At 31.9% G+C, this 14,988-nt stretch overlaps 1 protein-coding gene and 1 long non-coding RNA gene across 2 annotated transcripts in view; both read right to left on the reverse strand.

Annotated features, from left to right (window-relative positions):
* The window catches only part of LOC127729671 (uncharacterized), a 58,611-nt gene that overhangs the window by 26,814 nt on the left and 16,809 nt on the right, over positions 1-14,988 (reverse strand). The gene's annotated exons all lie outside the window — the stretch shown is intronic.
* LOC127729680 (uncharacterized) lies at positions 7,365-10,123 on the reverse strand. The gene is made up of 3 exons (XR_007994763.1): positions 9,639-10,123; positions 8,351-8,460; positions 7,365-7,484 (listed from the first exon to the last, which is right to left on the reverse strand). It is a non-coding gene; the product is annotated as an uncharacterized LOC127729680 (long non-coding RNA).

Raw genomic sequence — 14,988 nt, forward strand, 5'->3', positions numbered from 1 at the left:
GTCCCCGGTTATACCATCATCTCAGTAGTCAGTTCTTTGATACTGACATGATTAGACCCTTTTTTCTCTAAAATTGCCCTTGATGAATTAAGAAATCATTACGAAACTAAGATTCCAACTACCTTTGGCAAAGTTGACCTTAAATGAATTTTGTCATTCGTTAAAGATTCATTTTGGTTATATAGCTCCAAATGTTTCTACGTATTTATGTATCCTTGCTTTCAAATATTTAAGGTTTGAGCGTTCCTGGTGAAGGTAAATCCAGAAATGCGCCTTGGATGCAGGAAATTAAAAAAAAAATGTTTTTCCTTTACTGCCGCTGAGTTGATATCGCTGCTGGTGGTCTCTGATGGTAAAGTCATGAGCGTAGTCAGTTATTTGGTACTGACTTTTTTTCTAAAATTACCTGTTGAGAAATTTAGAAATTATTAAAAGTTTAAGGTTCCTTATTCCTCAAGCAAATTAGACCTTAAATAACTTTAACTATTCTGTTTTGGCTTTTGCATGTCATATGGTTACTAACATTGCTTGTATTATGATTTTCTGTTTTTCAAACGCTTAGGTTTAAGCGTTCCTAATGAAGATAAATCTATAAAATCACTGGGTATAAAAAACAACTTCGAACGCACAAAATCTATAAAGTGGTATTTTCATTTTCTGCCTATCTATTATAGTTTTCAAGAAGAAAGGTGTTAAAATTTGTCATAATTTGTCTTTTAGGAACAATAATTCCTCTGATAACCTTTGGGTTGAAACAGTTTGGCGCCAACAAACTAATACCCCGCCACATTCGGTTTGTGTCTGTCTCAAGTAAGGATCATGTAACTTATTGGTTGTCGTTTGTTGCTGTATATCATATTTATTTTTCGTTAATTGTTTTGTACATAAATCAGGCCGTTAGTTTTCTCGTTTGAATTGTTTAACAGTTGTCATTTCGGGGCCTTTTATAGCTGATTATGCGGTATGGGTTTTACTCATTGTTGAAGGCCGTTCGGTGACCTATAGTTATAAGCTTTTATGTCATTTTGGTCTCTGGTAGAGAGTTGCCTCATTGGCAATCATATCACATCGTCTCATTTTTATGTGTTGTATACTTAAACACACGAAATTGTCTGCGGGGGAGGGATAAAATTCAAGGCAATTGAAGAATATTTGAAAAACTAGGTTATTCTATCGCTAGCTACATGCAAAATAGACCAATACTTGGTCTGGACCTGTGTCGCTGCAAACAAAAAATCGAGGTACTATGTATACTGACTGGAGCTTAACTGATCAGTTTCTTTCACTGATACAAAGAAAACTTTGACTAAAATTTACCTTGTGCATTGAGTGTTGCAAAATTTTAAACTATCGGCAAACAGGAAGTGGCTACATAGCAAATGTAAAAATTGCTAACTTGCTACAACTCAACATTATCAAGCTACAGACTACATATTAAACCATTCCCTTATAGAAGCCGAGAAAACTGACGAAAAACCTTGTACAACGAGTGTTGTAACATTTCAAACTATCGGCAAACAGGAAGTGGATACATGGCAAATATTTAAATTGCGTACTCGCTTAATCTTAACATTATGAGGCTTCATATTAAATATTGAATAATTCCCTTTCATAGAAGTCTTTCGGACGGAGAGACGGAGGGGAAAAAGGAACGGAAGGACATACGGACGGACAGAGTCGAGCAGTTACTAGACCTGCTTCCGTCTTTGGCGACGAAGATAAAAAATGAGCACATGGACCACCATTTTTTTTCTTTTGCAATCGACTATGTATTATTTCAAAAATTTTATATCGAAATAGCAAGAAAAAATCAACGATGTAATTTTTTTTTCTATATGCATTTGTATAAGTAGTAAACAATGTATGGCTTTTCATTACCAATAATTATATGACTTCACAAATATTTTATCACATTAAACCCTCATTTTGGACTGTCTTAAAGACCAATAAATGAAGGAACATTTTGCAAAAAATCGGGAGAAAATATCTCTTTCCGTTAGAAAGCTATTTTATATCGGATAAGTATTGAAAAATGAAATTTGTGTTTTTACAGGAAAAATGCAAATTTAAACTTCAATATCTCGAAAAAGTAATTCATGATGATATATTTTTCTTCGCATATTACAATATTGTAAATCAAAATTGAATGGTGTGACAAAATGTTAAGGAAAAATCAACTAAAGATCTTTTCTATATCGTATGCCCTTATGTTACGTATAACACCGAATCCCCATGTTTATGTTAATTATCTGTTATTTTTTTTCAATATCAAATATACGTGGGAATGCATATTATTTCATTAACCGCAATGCTTGCCGAAAACATACATTATATGTCATCCAATTTTTTTCAAAATCTGTTCATCTTTGCATATTAAATAACACGATATTTGGGGAAAAAGATGAAAACAAATATTGAGAATATTTTTAACTAATAGCAATGATCCTTCTTCCCACAATTTATTTATTTTCCTGAACAACATTTCAAAGTATTCTATTGACCCTTTGTAACAGGAACTTTGATATTAATTGATTATAGTCTGTAAAAAGTAAAAGTCTTATTATCTGTTCAACTTTCTTCTAATTTAATATTTTTTACTTGAAAAATCTGTTTATTTGTTTTGCAATTATTTTTTACATTTAATAAATGTATCTGCGCGCTATCTTTTTAAATTTACCTAAGTGCTTTCAAACCAAACATTTTTTTTTCAATATCAGTCTAGACCATCATAATCGATTTTTTTTTTCTTCATTTCTTAATCTCATCTACATATGTACCAATATACATAAACAGATAATTTATGTGACCAATTAAACATATGAAAACCTTCTAAAATGCCTTTATGGGTTTCAATTTCTTTAGAGATATTCCAACTGCCAACAAAATCATAAACATTTGTATATGTTAAATTAACAAAATATTGTTTTCCGAACAGCTACAGATTGAAATAAACAATTAATTTCTCCATAGGCGACAATGAAAGCCTTTTTTGAGATACAGACTTTAGAAAGTTGATTTTTTTAACGAAACCTTGCTAGAATTAAAGAAAAGTTATTAGGACAGTATTTTTTGGTCCAAAAAATATAGGTTCGCGTTGCTTTTCTTAGCGTAATTTGTACTTATCTCCCATGCCTATCAATTTTGCACTTAAAAATACGTGTCTCATCTTAGCGATTAAATGACATCTCGGTTCCGTTAGGGCTAAGGCAAATAATTTATTTGGCCTTTGGTATAATGCAGAATGCACGAAGTCTCTAATAACAAAATATAACGGTCGCACATATCCACCAATCAGGATTAGCTATACTCTTAATTCTGAATACCATGTTATGCTCATAAACTGGCTGCGCCCATAAAATCTAATGGTTGATTGTAACCTATACGGTATTTAATACTTTCTAGAATCATGCAATTCATAGTTCGTTAGATGCACAAATATATATGCCACACAAAAATCATCTTCAAAACGTTCTGGCATTACTCTCTGAATTTTCACAATTTTTTATCAGAGGTGACCCCAGTCAAAATATGTGAAAAAAAAATCTGATTTTTTGAGTAAATGCGGTACTGCTAAAAAGGGCCTGAAGATAATATCCACTTTCTCCAATGATTCTTTATATGTCATCAAGTACTGATCATATTGATACCAAAACCGATCCAATATGTAACTACTACGGTGAATTTTGAACAACAGTTTTAAATGAAACCATTTTCATATAAAAGTACATTTTTGAAACAGACTATAGCATTTCAAAATATAAAAAATGTGTAAATATTTGTGTTTAAACATCGAAAACTATTTGTTTATTACAAAATCTCATGCCTATTCTAATTTTTATAGTCTGTCATTCGAGTGAACATTTCAATGTTCGAAGGGGATCATTTCTGTACATTTTCACTGAATTTGGTAATTTCGATAACAGCACTTGGATCGAGATTGTCATGTTTAAAAATCGATTTGTATGTCCAAACTCTAGACGTGTACGTGCTTTTTTTCAAAAAAATCAGCAGAAGTTCAGAAAATGACGTATTCTCTCCACAGTAAGTCAAAAGTCGAACCCACCCTTGTTTCTAAGGTAAAACGCAATACAAATATGAAACAGACTATAGCTTAAAAACTAGTTAAACAATAATTCATTTGTCACCAAAAAATACTGTTTCACATCAAATATCAAGTAAAATTACTGTTTTTGACACTTTCTGAGCACTATGATAAAGAAATGTCGACGCTGTATACGGTATTTAATACTTTCTAGAATCATGCAGTTCATAGTTCGTTAGATGCACAAATATATATGCCACACAAAAATCATCTTCAAAACGTTCTGGCATTACTCTCTGAATTTTCACAATTTTTTATCAGAGGTGACCCCAGTCAAAAAATGTGAAAAAAAAATCATATTTTTTGAGTAAATGCGGTACTGCTAAAAATACTTTCTAGAATCATGCAATTCATAGTTCGTTAGATGCACAAATATATATGCCACACAAAAATCATCTTCAAAACGTTCTGGCATTACTCTCTGAATTTTCACAATTTTTTATCAGAGGTGACCCCCAGTCAAAAAATGTGAAAAAAAAATTCTGATTTTTTTAGTAAATGCGGTACTGCTAAAAAGGGCCTGAAGATAATGTCCACTTTCTCCAATGATTCTTTATATGTCATCAAGTACTGATCATATTGATACCAAAACCGATCCAATATGTAACTACTACGGTGAATTTTGAACAACAGTTTTAAATGAAACCATTTTCGTATAAAAGTACATTTTTGAAACAGACTATAGCATTTCAAATATGAAAAATGTGTAAATATTTGTGTTTAAACATCGAAAACTATTTGTTAACTACAAAATCTCATACCTATTCTAATTTTTATAGTCTGTCATTCGAGTGAACATTTCAATGTTCGAAGGGGATCATTTCTGTACATTTTCACTGAATTTGGTAATTTCGATAACAGCACTTGGATCGAGATTGTCATGTTTAAAAATCGATTTGTATGTCCAAACTCTAGACGTGTACGTGCTTTTTTCAAACAAATCAGCAGAAGTTCAGAAAATGACGTATTCTCTCCACAGTAAGTCAAAAGTCGAATCCACCCTTGTTTCTAAGGTAAAACGCAATACAAATTTGAAACAGACTTTAGCTTAAAAACTAGTTAAACAATAATTCATTTGTCACCAAAAAATACGGTTTCACATCAAATATCAAGTAAAATTACTGTTTTTGACACTTTCTGAGCACTATGATAAAGAAATGTCGACGCTGTATACGGTATTTAATACTTTCTAGAATCATGCAATTCATAGTTCGTTAGATGCACAAATATATATGCCACACAAAAATCATCTTCAAAACGTTCTGGCATTTATCTCTGAATTTTCACAATTTTTTATCAGAGGTGACACCAGTCAAAAAATGTAAAAAAAAATTTAGATTTTTTGAGTAAATGCGGTACTGCTAAAAAGGGCCTGAAGATAATGTCCACTTTCTCCAATGATTCTTTATATGTCATCAAGTACTGATCATATTGATACCAAAACCGATCCAATATGTAACTACTACGGTGAATTTTGAACAACAGTTTTAAATGAAACCATTTTCGTATAAAAGTAAATTTTTGAAACAGACTATAGCATTTCAAAATATGAAAAATGTGTAAATATTTGTGTTTAAACATCGAAAACTATTTGTTAACTACAAAATATCATGCCTATTCTAATTTTTATAGTCTGTCATTCGAGTGAACATTTCAATATTCGAAGGGGATCATTTCTGTACATTTTCACTGAATTGGGAATTTCGATAACAGCACTTGGATCGAGATTGTCATGTTTAAAAATCGATTTGTATGTCCAAACTCTAGACGTGTACGTGCTTTTTTCAAACAAATCAGCAGAACTTCAGTAAATGACATATTCTCTCCACAGTAAGTCAAAAGTCGAAACCACTCTTGTTTCTAAGGTAAAACGCATTACAAATTTGAAACAGACTTTAGCTTAAAAACTAGTTAAACAATAATTCATTTGTCACCAAAAAATACGGTTTCACATCAAATACCAAGTAATATTACTGTTTTTGACACTTTCTGAGCTCTATGATAAAGAAATGTCGACGCTGTATACGGTATTTAATACTTTCTAGAATCATGCAATTCATAGTTCGTTACCCAGCAAACACAAAAACATCTTTAAAATGTTTTTAAAATGTTGTGTCTAATGTCATGAAAATATCACAAAAAAACGTGAGAAAAACATTAAATGTATGGTAGAATATATATCGCTAAAACGTTTTTTAATATATTTTCTAAAATATTTGCATAATATAATTAAAATGTTGTAAAGAAATATCATGATAATGTGAAAAACAATGGCGTATAAAACATTTTGATAATCTTTTAAAAAATATTTTCTAGAAATATTTTCTGAACGTTTGAAAAACATCATGAACATCAAATAATGTTATAAAAATGTTTTTTGGATGTTTTCTTGCAAGTGAGACTGTGCCTAAAAAATGTTTTCAAAATGTTTTAAGAAGATGTTTTTGGTTGATATCTAGATCATATCAATATAAAAATTTCTGTACTTTTGATTGAGTTTCCTGCTTTTTTAAATAACAAATCATTAGTTAAATTAATTTATACACAGTGATTAATTCTATATACAAACAAGAATAAATCAGTTGTTTTGCTAAGCATATGAAATTCACAATTCAAAGTCTCTAAAAACAAGAAGTATCTACAAATTTTGACACATCCAAAATGGCAGACACAACTCATCATGGTCAAGCCACTTACCAAATATGAAGTCATTCTGTTCATCAGCATTACTAATTAAAGTAATGAAAAATTTGAGAACATTCAACATTTTGAAATACAATGTATAAGTAAACAGGAAACAGGTGCCAGATACAAAAATGTTCACACATCACAGTTCATCACTATCAAACAGCTCATTAAATATGAACTCATCTTTATAAGCAGTTTTGGGAAAAACAGAGATGAAAATATTTGTTGGACAAAATCCGACAAATATAGGTGGACAGACGACAGACAGTGCAAGAAAGCCCACATTCCAACCACAATGGTATAATGTTTAGTTTTTCACTCTAAACTTTTATTACCTATCTTATACACATCATGCATATGTCAACCTGACCATGCATGACATATATGCCATTGGACATTATGCAAACATTATACACATTTTAAGTTCAAGTTACATTGACTAAAACTTGTGTCCCAAATTCAGATTTTTCAATACAACTTCTCTTTCTAAACTAAAACGCTACACTTCTAATAGGGTTACATCTTAAGTCAATTATCATTGATAATTGGCTGACGAGATGAGAACAAAACACCATTTTACATCAACTATTTGATTTATTTAAGAATACATTGAAAAAGTCAATCAATTGTCTTATTCAGAATCACTTGGAATGCCTTGTAGTGCCTTATATCTTTTTCTTGCTGTGCCATGCTTCTGAAAAAAAAATTAATCTTACATTCATATATAAACTTCTTGCACATTCCTTTATTATAGAACGATTCACGTTGCCTGAAGGATATACATCCCCTCCCCTTTAAAGTTTTGAAACAAATAACGATGATAGTCTGTCGGAAGGGGACGATAAATGGCTGACCGTGTTAAGAGAGAGCAATATGCCACGCTGAACTTCATTTAGTTATTAAAAAAAAACACATAAAAAACTTTAGACTAGATATGTGTCCAGTCAAGAGTCTTATTTTATTATACTCGTTGATTGTTGTCTATCATATTTTTTTTCTTTTATTGTTTTGTATAAATCAGGCTGTTGTTTTTCTTGTTTTTTTTAGTTTTCAATAAATGCATTGTATCATGTAGGGGCCTTTAAAAGCCCTGCTACATAATGTCATTAAACATCTTATTGTCCTTTTTAAGTGTTAAACTCTGTAGAGTGACATAGTTTACAACTTGTCATTTGTATCTAAGGGCATATGATACAGTCCTAGAAGTATACTATAGGCACATAATAACTTATCGAAGTGTTATGCATTGTTTTCGCAATGATGATAATAATATAACTTAACTTCCGAGAAACACACAGATGTCATTAAATGAGTTGTTTATATGTATTTGAAATACTTCAAAGGAAAGCAAATATGTTGTTTATGAAAGCACACTGTTGGACTAAAAGATTGATTTAAATAAACAACTTGTTTCTATTTTGTCACAAAAAAAAATAATTTATTCAAATATCCAGATATCTTTTCTGTATTGTTTGCCCTAAATCTTAAATGTAATGCATTGTTTAGGCTAAATATTTGAATTAAATATGGAATAACAGTAATTATGTATGAAAATCTTACTTCAAAACAAAATTCTCCTGAAAGGTTGTAGACATTCCAACGAACCTGCGCCACTTCCAAATTGTAAACCTGCATATTGAACTTGACCTTTGTGGCTTTTCTTTTAGCTCCTGTTAAAAAATAAAAGATGCATTGTATGTACATTGTGTGTATGAAGCAATAAATATAATTTTAAGCAACAGTTTATATTATCTTGCTTGTACTGAAGTCTTACATAGTCTTTGTAATGTTCATTAAGCTGTTAAGGGAAATTTAATTTACTGTTTTGCAAATACATACATACACTGATTTTACTAGAAAAAAAAATCTCCATATTCAAATGGTGCTTATATTAGTAGTATTGTAACTTGTTTGTGTGCCTCGGAAACAAGGTATTGAGTCATGCTTATTGCAATAGTTGTTGTTGGTTTAAGTCTGTCAAATTTCTTTTTCATAATGTGTATTTAATGTAGGCAGTTAGTTGTTTTGTTTCAATTGTGTTGAGAAAAAATTTAACATTTGTTTGTCAAGGCTTCAAAGTGGACTATATGGCATTGGTTTTCTCAGTTTTGAAAGCCGTACAGTGACCTATAATTTCTTTTATCCAAGTCATTTAAATTCTGGTGGATAGCTGTCTCATACACCTTATCTCTATTTCAGTATTTGGGAATCTGTCCTGCTTGAACTTTTTACGTCAGCATACGTCATACAATAATACACCTTATCGCTATTCCCGCTTGACCCGAGAATCTATCCTGCTTGAACTTTTGACGTCAAACAACAATCACTTTTCCATTGTGGCATCAGATATTTTTTATGATGACGTCAAAATTTTAAGGGAACTTGTGACAGTTGTGTGATGTCGGACAAATAGCGATAAGGTGTATTACTTCAATTGTGGTGTCAAATATTTTCCAATATGACGTCAATATGTTATAGGAACTTTTGTGATGTCCATGGCCAGTAATGGCGGACAAATAGCGATAAGGTGTATTGGCAATCAAACACACAAGCCACATATCCTTATAATTTTTTTTATATCAATGAACAAATTCATAATTGGTGTACGTAGATGCTTGAACAGTGGCGGATTTAGGGGCCCCGACCCCCTTATGGAGCTACTTATAAGATAAATGTATAAGACTTTTTACAAGTATCACTCCAAACGTTTGCTTGCCTTGAGTAGGGGCCCCCCTTTTTTCAAAACCTTGGTCCGCACCTCCAGAAACAGATGTAATTTGGTTCCGATTATGATTGAACACACACAATGAATGCACAAGTTTCATCTTAACAGATTAATCATTCTTACCAAGTGAGTATATATCGCGTAGCAAACAATTTTCTTGGCTCTCTTTGTTGATATCCTGTCTTCGTTTCGAAATTCAAATTTCAAAATCATTTCCGGTGATAAAACAAAAGTCGATTCCGGAAATGGTCGGTTTTCCGTAAGGCATATAAACGATACGAAAATTGAACTTAGTACAGTTACAGTTTTCATTTCTTAATTCCTAAAATATACACGAACGAAATGAATAAACATTAAAGAAAGGTGATTGTTTATTAATACATTATTGCTTAATTTAATGTTGACTCTTTTGAATTTTAATATAAGAAGGAATAAAATCTGACTTCAAGGATCTTCAAGATATCAATTAAGGATTTCAACCATAGTATCTTGCTTGTCATGATATTGATGAAATGTAGTACTATATCTTATCCTAAAAAAAACGAGCTAATTCCACAAAACGTTGTTTGTGGGGTTTTGAATAAAGTTTAAATAAAATGTTATTTTTATATCCGTAAAATGTTGAATAAAATATCAGTAAGACTATTAAGTAATGTGTTTGTCAGAATATTTTATAGAAAACATTTAGCTGATATTTTTCAGATGTTATATGTAAAACATTTTAATTTTACGTTATAAAACATTTTATGCAAATAGCAAAACTACATTTTCTGTAAAACATTTTTTTGCAGAATGTTTTTTGGATATTTGGAATATATTTATTTTAAATGTTGTTAAAATATAAAATACCAATTGACGAAAATATTATTTTTTTATATTATAAAATATCTACGGGATATTTTAGAACAATGTTTGAGAACATGAATAAAAGATATTAGCAAATAATATTTAGTTAATGTTGTAAAACATTTTACTTAAATGTTAGAAATAAAACATTTCAAAAACAATAAAATAAACATTTTTTTTATGTTTAAATGATATCTTATTGAAATATTTTGTGAGAGACGTCCATATGACATTTAAAAAATGTTTTTAAAATGTTGTGTGTTTGCTGGGTAGATGTACAAATATATATGCCACACAAAAATCATCTTCAAAACGTTCTGGCATTACTCTCTGAATTTTCACAATTTTTTATCAGAGGTGACCCCCAGTCAAAAAATGTGAAAAAAAAAATTCTCATTTTTTTAGTAAATGCGGTACTGCTAAAAAGGGCCTGAAGATAATGTCCACTTTCTCCAATGATTCTTTATATGTCATCAAGTACTGATCATATTGATACCAAAACCGATCCAATATGTAACTACTACGTTGAATTTTGAACAACAGTTTTAAATGAAACCATTTTCGTATAAAAGTACATTTTTGAAACAGACAATAGCATTTCAAAATATGAAAAATGTGTAAATATTTGTGTTTAAACATCGAAAACTATTTGTTAACTACAAAATCTCATGCCTATTCTAATTTTTATAGTCTGTCATTCGAGTGAACATTTCAATGTTCGAAGGGGAACATTTCTGTACATTTTCACTGAATTTGGTAATTTCGATAACAGCACTTGGATCGAGATTGTCATGTTTAAAAATCGATTTGTATGTCCAAACTCTAGACGTGTACGTGCTTTTTTTTAACACAGCAGCAGAAGTTCAGACAAGAGGCTGTCAGAGAGACAGCAAACCGGATTTTCCTGAAGAGGTCGAACCCTGAACAGTTGAGCAAGTATGGACACTATATTTAAACTTAAAACAGCTCTGAATTTGGATTGTGATTGAATATTTGACACATCATAGGTTTGTGACACAAAATGAATGTAGTCAAAGAACTGATATATTTGAAATTGGACATTTAAATATCTATTATGGTCCAATATCCAAAATCTAAGTACATATTAGAATCAGCATATCAAAGAACCCCAAGAATTCAATTTTTGATGAAATCAGACAAAAGTTTAATCTAGGACCCTTTGGACCTCAATGTGGACCAATTTGATAAAGGAGCCCACAATCCAAAATCTCTCAATACATGGTTAGATTCAGCATTTCAAAGAACCCCATAAATTCAATTTTTGTTGAATCAAACAAAGTTTAATTTTGGACCCTGATTTGGACAAACTTGAAAACTGGGCCTAAAAATCTAATATTTAAATAGAGTTTAGATTCAGCATTTGAAAGAACCCTATATATATATTTAATTTATGTTGAAATGAAACACAGGTTAATTTTATCCATAATATTTTCTGTGCAAATGGAAATAACTCAAACTGGATAAATAGTTCTCTAAAATAAGATATGATGCAATTTTTCAAATTATAATCAATAATATAATAACAACAACCAGTGATGACTAAGTTCTCTAAAATTAGATATAATTTAACACTCAAACATTGTTAGAATCAGCATATCAAAGAACCAAAGAATTCAATATTTGATGAAATTAAACAAAAGTTTAATTTAGGACCCTTTGGACCTCAATGTGGTATTTTCTTATTAATAATGAAAAGCTCAACCGTTTACAAGTTCTTAAACAGGAGCGGGGTGGGGGTTGACCCAAGGGGATTCACCTTATATTTCATTTGATTTGTTTTATTGTCCCATACAAGAATATATATGGTTTCGGGGTGGGGATCTTGACCATTTACAAGTTTTCAAAAAGAAGGGGGGTGGGGGTTACCCCAGGGGACTTTCCCTCAATTTCATTTGATTTGTTTTATTGTCCCATTCAAAAATATATATGGTTTAGGGGTGCGGATCTCGACCGTTCACAAGTTATCAAAAAGAAGGGGGGTGGGGGTTACCCCCGTTGACTTTCCCTATATTTCATTTGATTTGTTTTATTGTCCCATACAAGAATATATATGGATTAGGGGTGGGGATCTCGACCGTTTACAAGTTCTCAAACAGGAGGGGTGGGGTGAACCCAGGCGACTCGCCTTTTATTTCATTTGATTTGTTTTATTGTCCCATACAAGAATATATATGGTTTCGGGGTGTGGGATCTTGACTGTTTACAAGTTTTCAAAAAAAAGGGGGTTGGGGGTGACCCCCCTGGACTTCCCCTATATTTCATTTGGATTGTTTTTTTTGTCCCATACACGAATATATATGGTTTAGGGGTAAGGATCTCCAACGTTTACAAGTTCTCAAACAGGAGGGGGGTGGGGCTGACCCAAGGGGACTCGCCTTATATTTCATTTGATTTGTTTTATTGTTCCATACAAGAAAATATATGGTTTCGGGGTGGGATCTTGACCGTTAACAAGTTTTCAAAAAAAAAAGGGCTGGGGGTTTCCCCAGGGGACTTCCCCTCAATTTCATTTGATTTGTTTTATTGTCCCATTCAAGAATATATATGGTTTAGCGGTGGGGATCACGACCGTTTACAAGTTATCAAAAAGAAGGGGGGTGGGGGTTACCCCCATGGATTTCTTCTATATTTCATTTGATTTGATTTATTGTCCCATACAAGAATATATATGGTTTCGGGTAGAAGATCTTGACCGTTTACAAGTTCTTAAAAAGAAGGGGGTGGGGGTGACCCCTATGGACTTCCCCTATATTTTCATTTGGTTTGTGTTATTTTCCCATACAAGAATATATATGGTTTAGGGGTGGGGATCTCGACCGTTTACAAGTACTCAAACAGGAGGGGGTTCGGGTGACCCCAGGGGACTCGCCTTTTACTTCATTGCATTAGTTTTATTGTCCCATACAAGAATATATATGGTTTCAGGGTGGGGATCTTGACCATTTACAAGTTTTCAAAAAGAAGGGGGTTTGGGGTTACCCCAGGGGACATCCCCTCAATTTCATTTGATTTGTTTTAATGTCCCATTCAAGAATATATGTGGTTCAGGGGTGGGGATCTCGACCGTTTACAAGTTATCAAAAAGAAGGGGGTGGGGGTTACCCCCATGGACTTCCGCAATATTTCATTTGATTTGTTTTATTGACCCATACAAGAATATATATGGTTTAAGGGTGGGGATCTTGACCATTTACAAGTTTTAAAAAAGAAGGGGGGTGTGGGTGACCCCTCTTGACTTCCCCTATATTTCATTTGATTAGTGTTATTGTCCCATACAAGAATATATGTGGTTTAGGGGTGGGGATCTCGACCGTTTACAAGTTCTCCAACAGGATGGGGTTGGGCTGACCCCAGGGGACTCGCCTTGTATTTCATTTGATTTGTTTTATTGTCCCATACAAGAATATATGGTTTCAGGGTGGAGATCTTGACTGTTTACAAGTTTTCAAAAAGAAGTGGGATGAGGGTGGTCCCGGGGACTCCCCCAATATTTCATTTGATTTTGTTTTATTGTCCCATACAAAAATATATATGGTTTAGGGGTGGAGATCTCGACCGTTTACAAGATAAAAGCACATTCTCAAATTGAAGGGGGTGGGGTGGGGTGTGGGGGTAAGAATATATATGGTTTAAGGAGACTTAATTATCTACAAAATGTCTAATAATATAGCTTATAATCAAGAACACTTAAGAAATAAATCTGTCACTCCAATTTTTATTGTGAGATAAGACAAGTCATAAAATAATAACAAGAGATACATATTTTAAAATTCCACTTTTGGATATTAAAAATGGATTTGATTTGTTTTATTGTAACATACAAGAACATAGGTATATGGTTTCAGGGTGGGGATCTTGACCGTTTACAAGTTATCAAAAAGAAGGGGGTGGTAGTTACCCCAATGGACTTCCCCTATATTTCATTTGATTTGTTTTATTGTCTCATAGAGAACGAAAACCAATTTTGGGATATACGTACTTACAGACAGACAAGGGTAAAACTTAATGCCCCCTCAACTACAGGCATAAAAGTGTGGCAAACTGATTTGCCAAACTGAAGGACAAACAGACAGAAAGACAGACAGACAGACACACAGCCTACCGAAATTTTCAAAAAATTTACCAATGATATTTCGCCAATAACTCAAATTTATTTCCATGAACCAATTACAAAACACCAATTTGAAAATGATTCTCTAAAATTAGATATGACATAACCACTCTTAAATCTCTAAAGTTAGATATGATTTTATATCTATCAATTAAACACATCACTTTTCAAAACAAATAACTGAAACTTATTTCCATAAACCAGTAAAAAACCAGCAAAATACTTCTCTAAAATCAGATATGATGTTATATCTATTTCCATATTATAATCAAATTTAATTAATAGTTGCTAATATTGTTTCTTTCATGTGTCAAAAAATAATACAGATCTGCAACTTATCTATCAATGTCAAAAACTTTATCTCATAATAAAAATAGAGTATTATCTAATTAAAAACAAGTTCAGATTCAGCACTTGAAAGAACCCTATATATATTTAATTTATGTTCAAATATAACACAACCAAACTGATTAATTTTCCAAGGGGACCTGCCCT

Source organism: Mytilus californianus, unplaced genomic scaffold (genome assembly GCF_021869535.1).
Source record: "Mytilus californianus isolate M0D057914Y unplaced genomic scaffold, xbMytCali1.0.p SCAF_2, whole genome shotgun sequence".
Taxonomy (NCBI): Eukaryota; Metazoa; Mollusca; class Bivalvia; order Mytilida; family Mytilidae; genus Mytilus; species Mytilus californianus.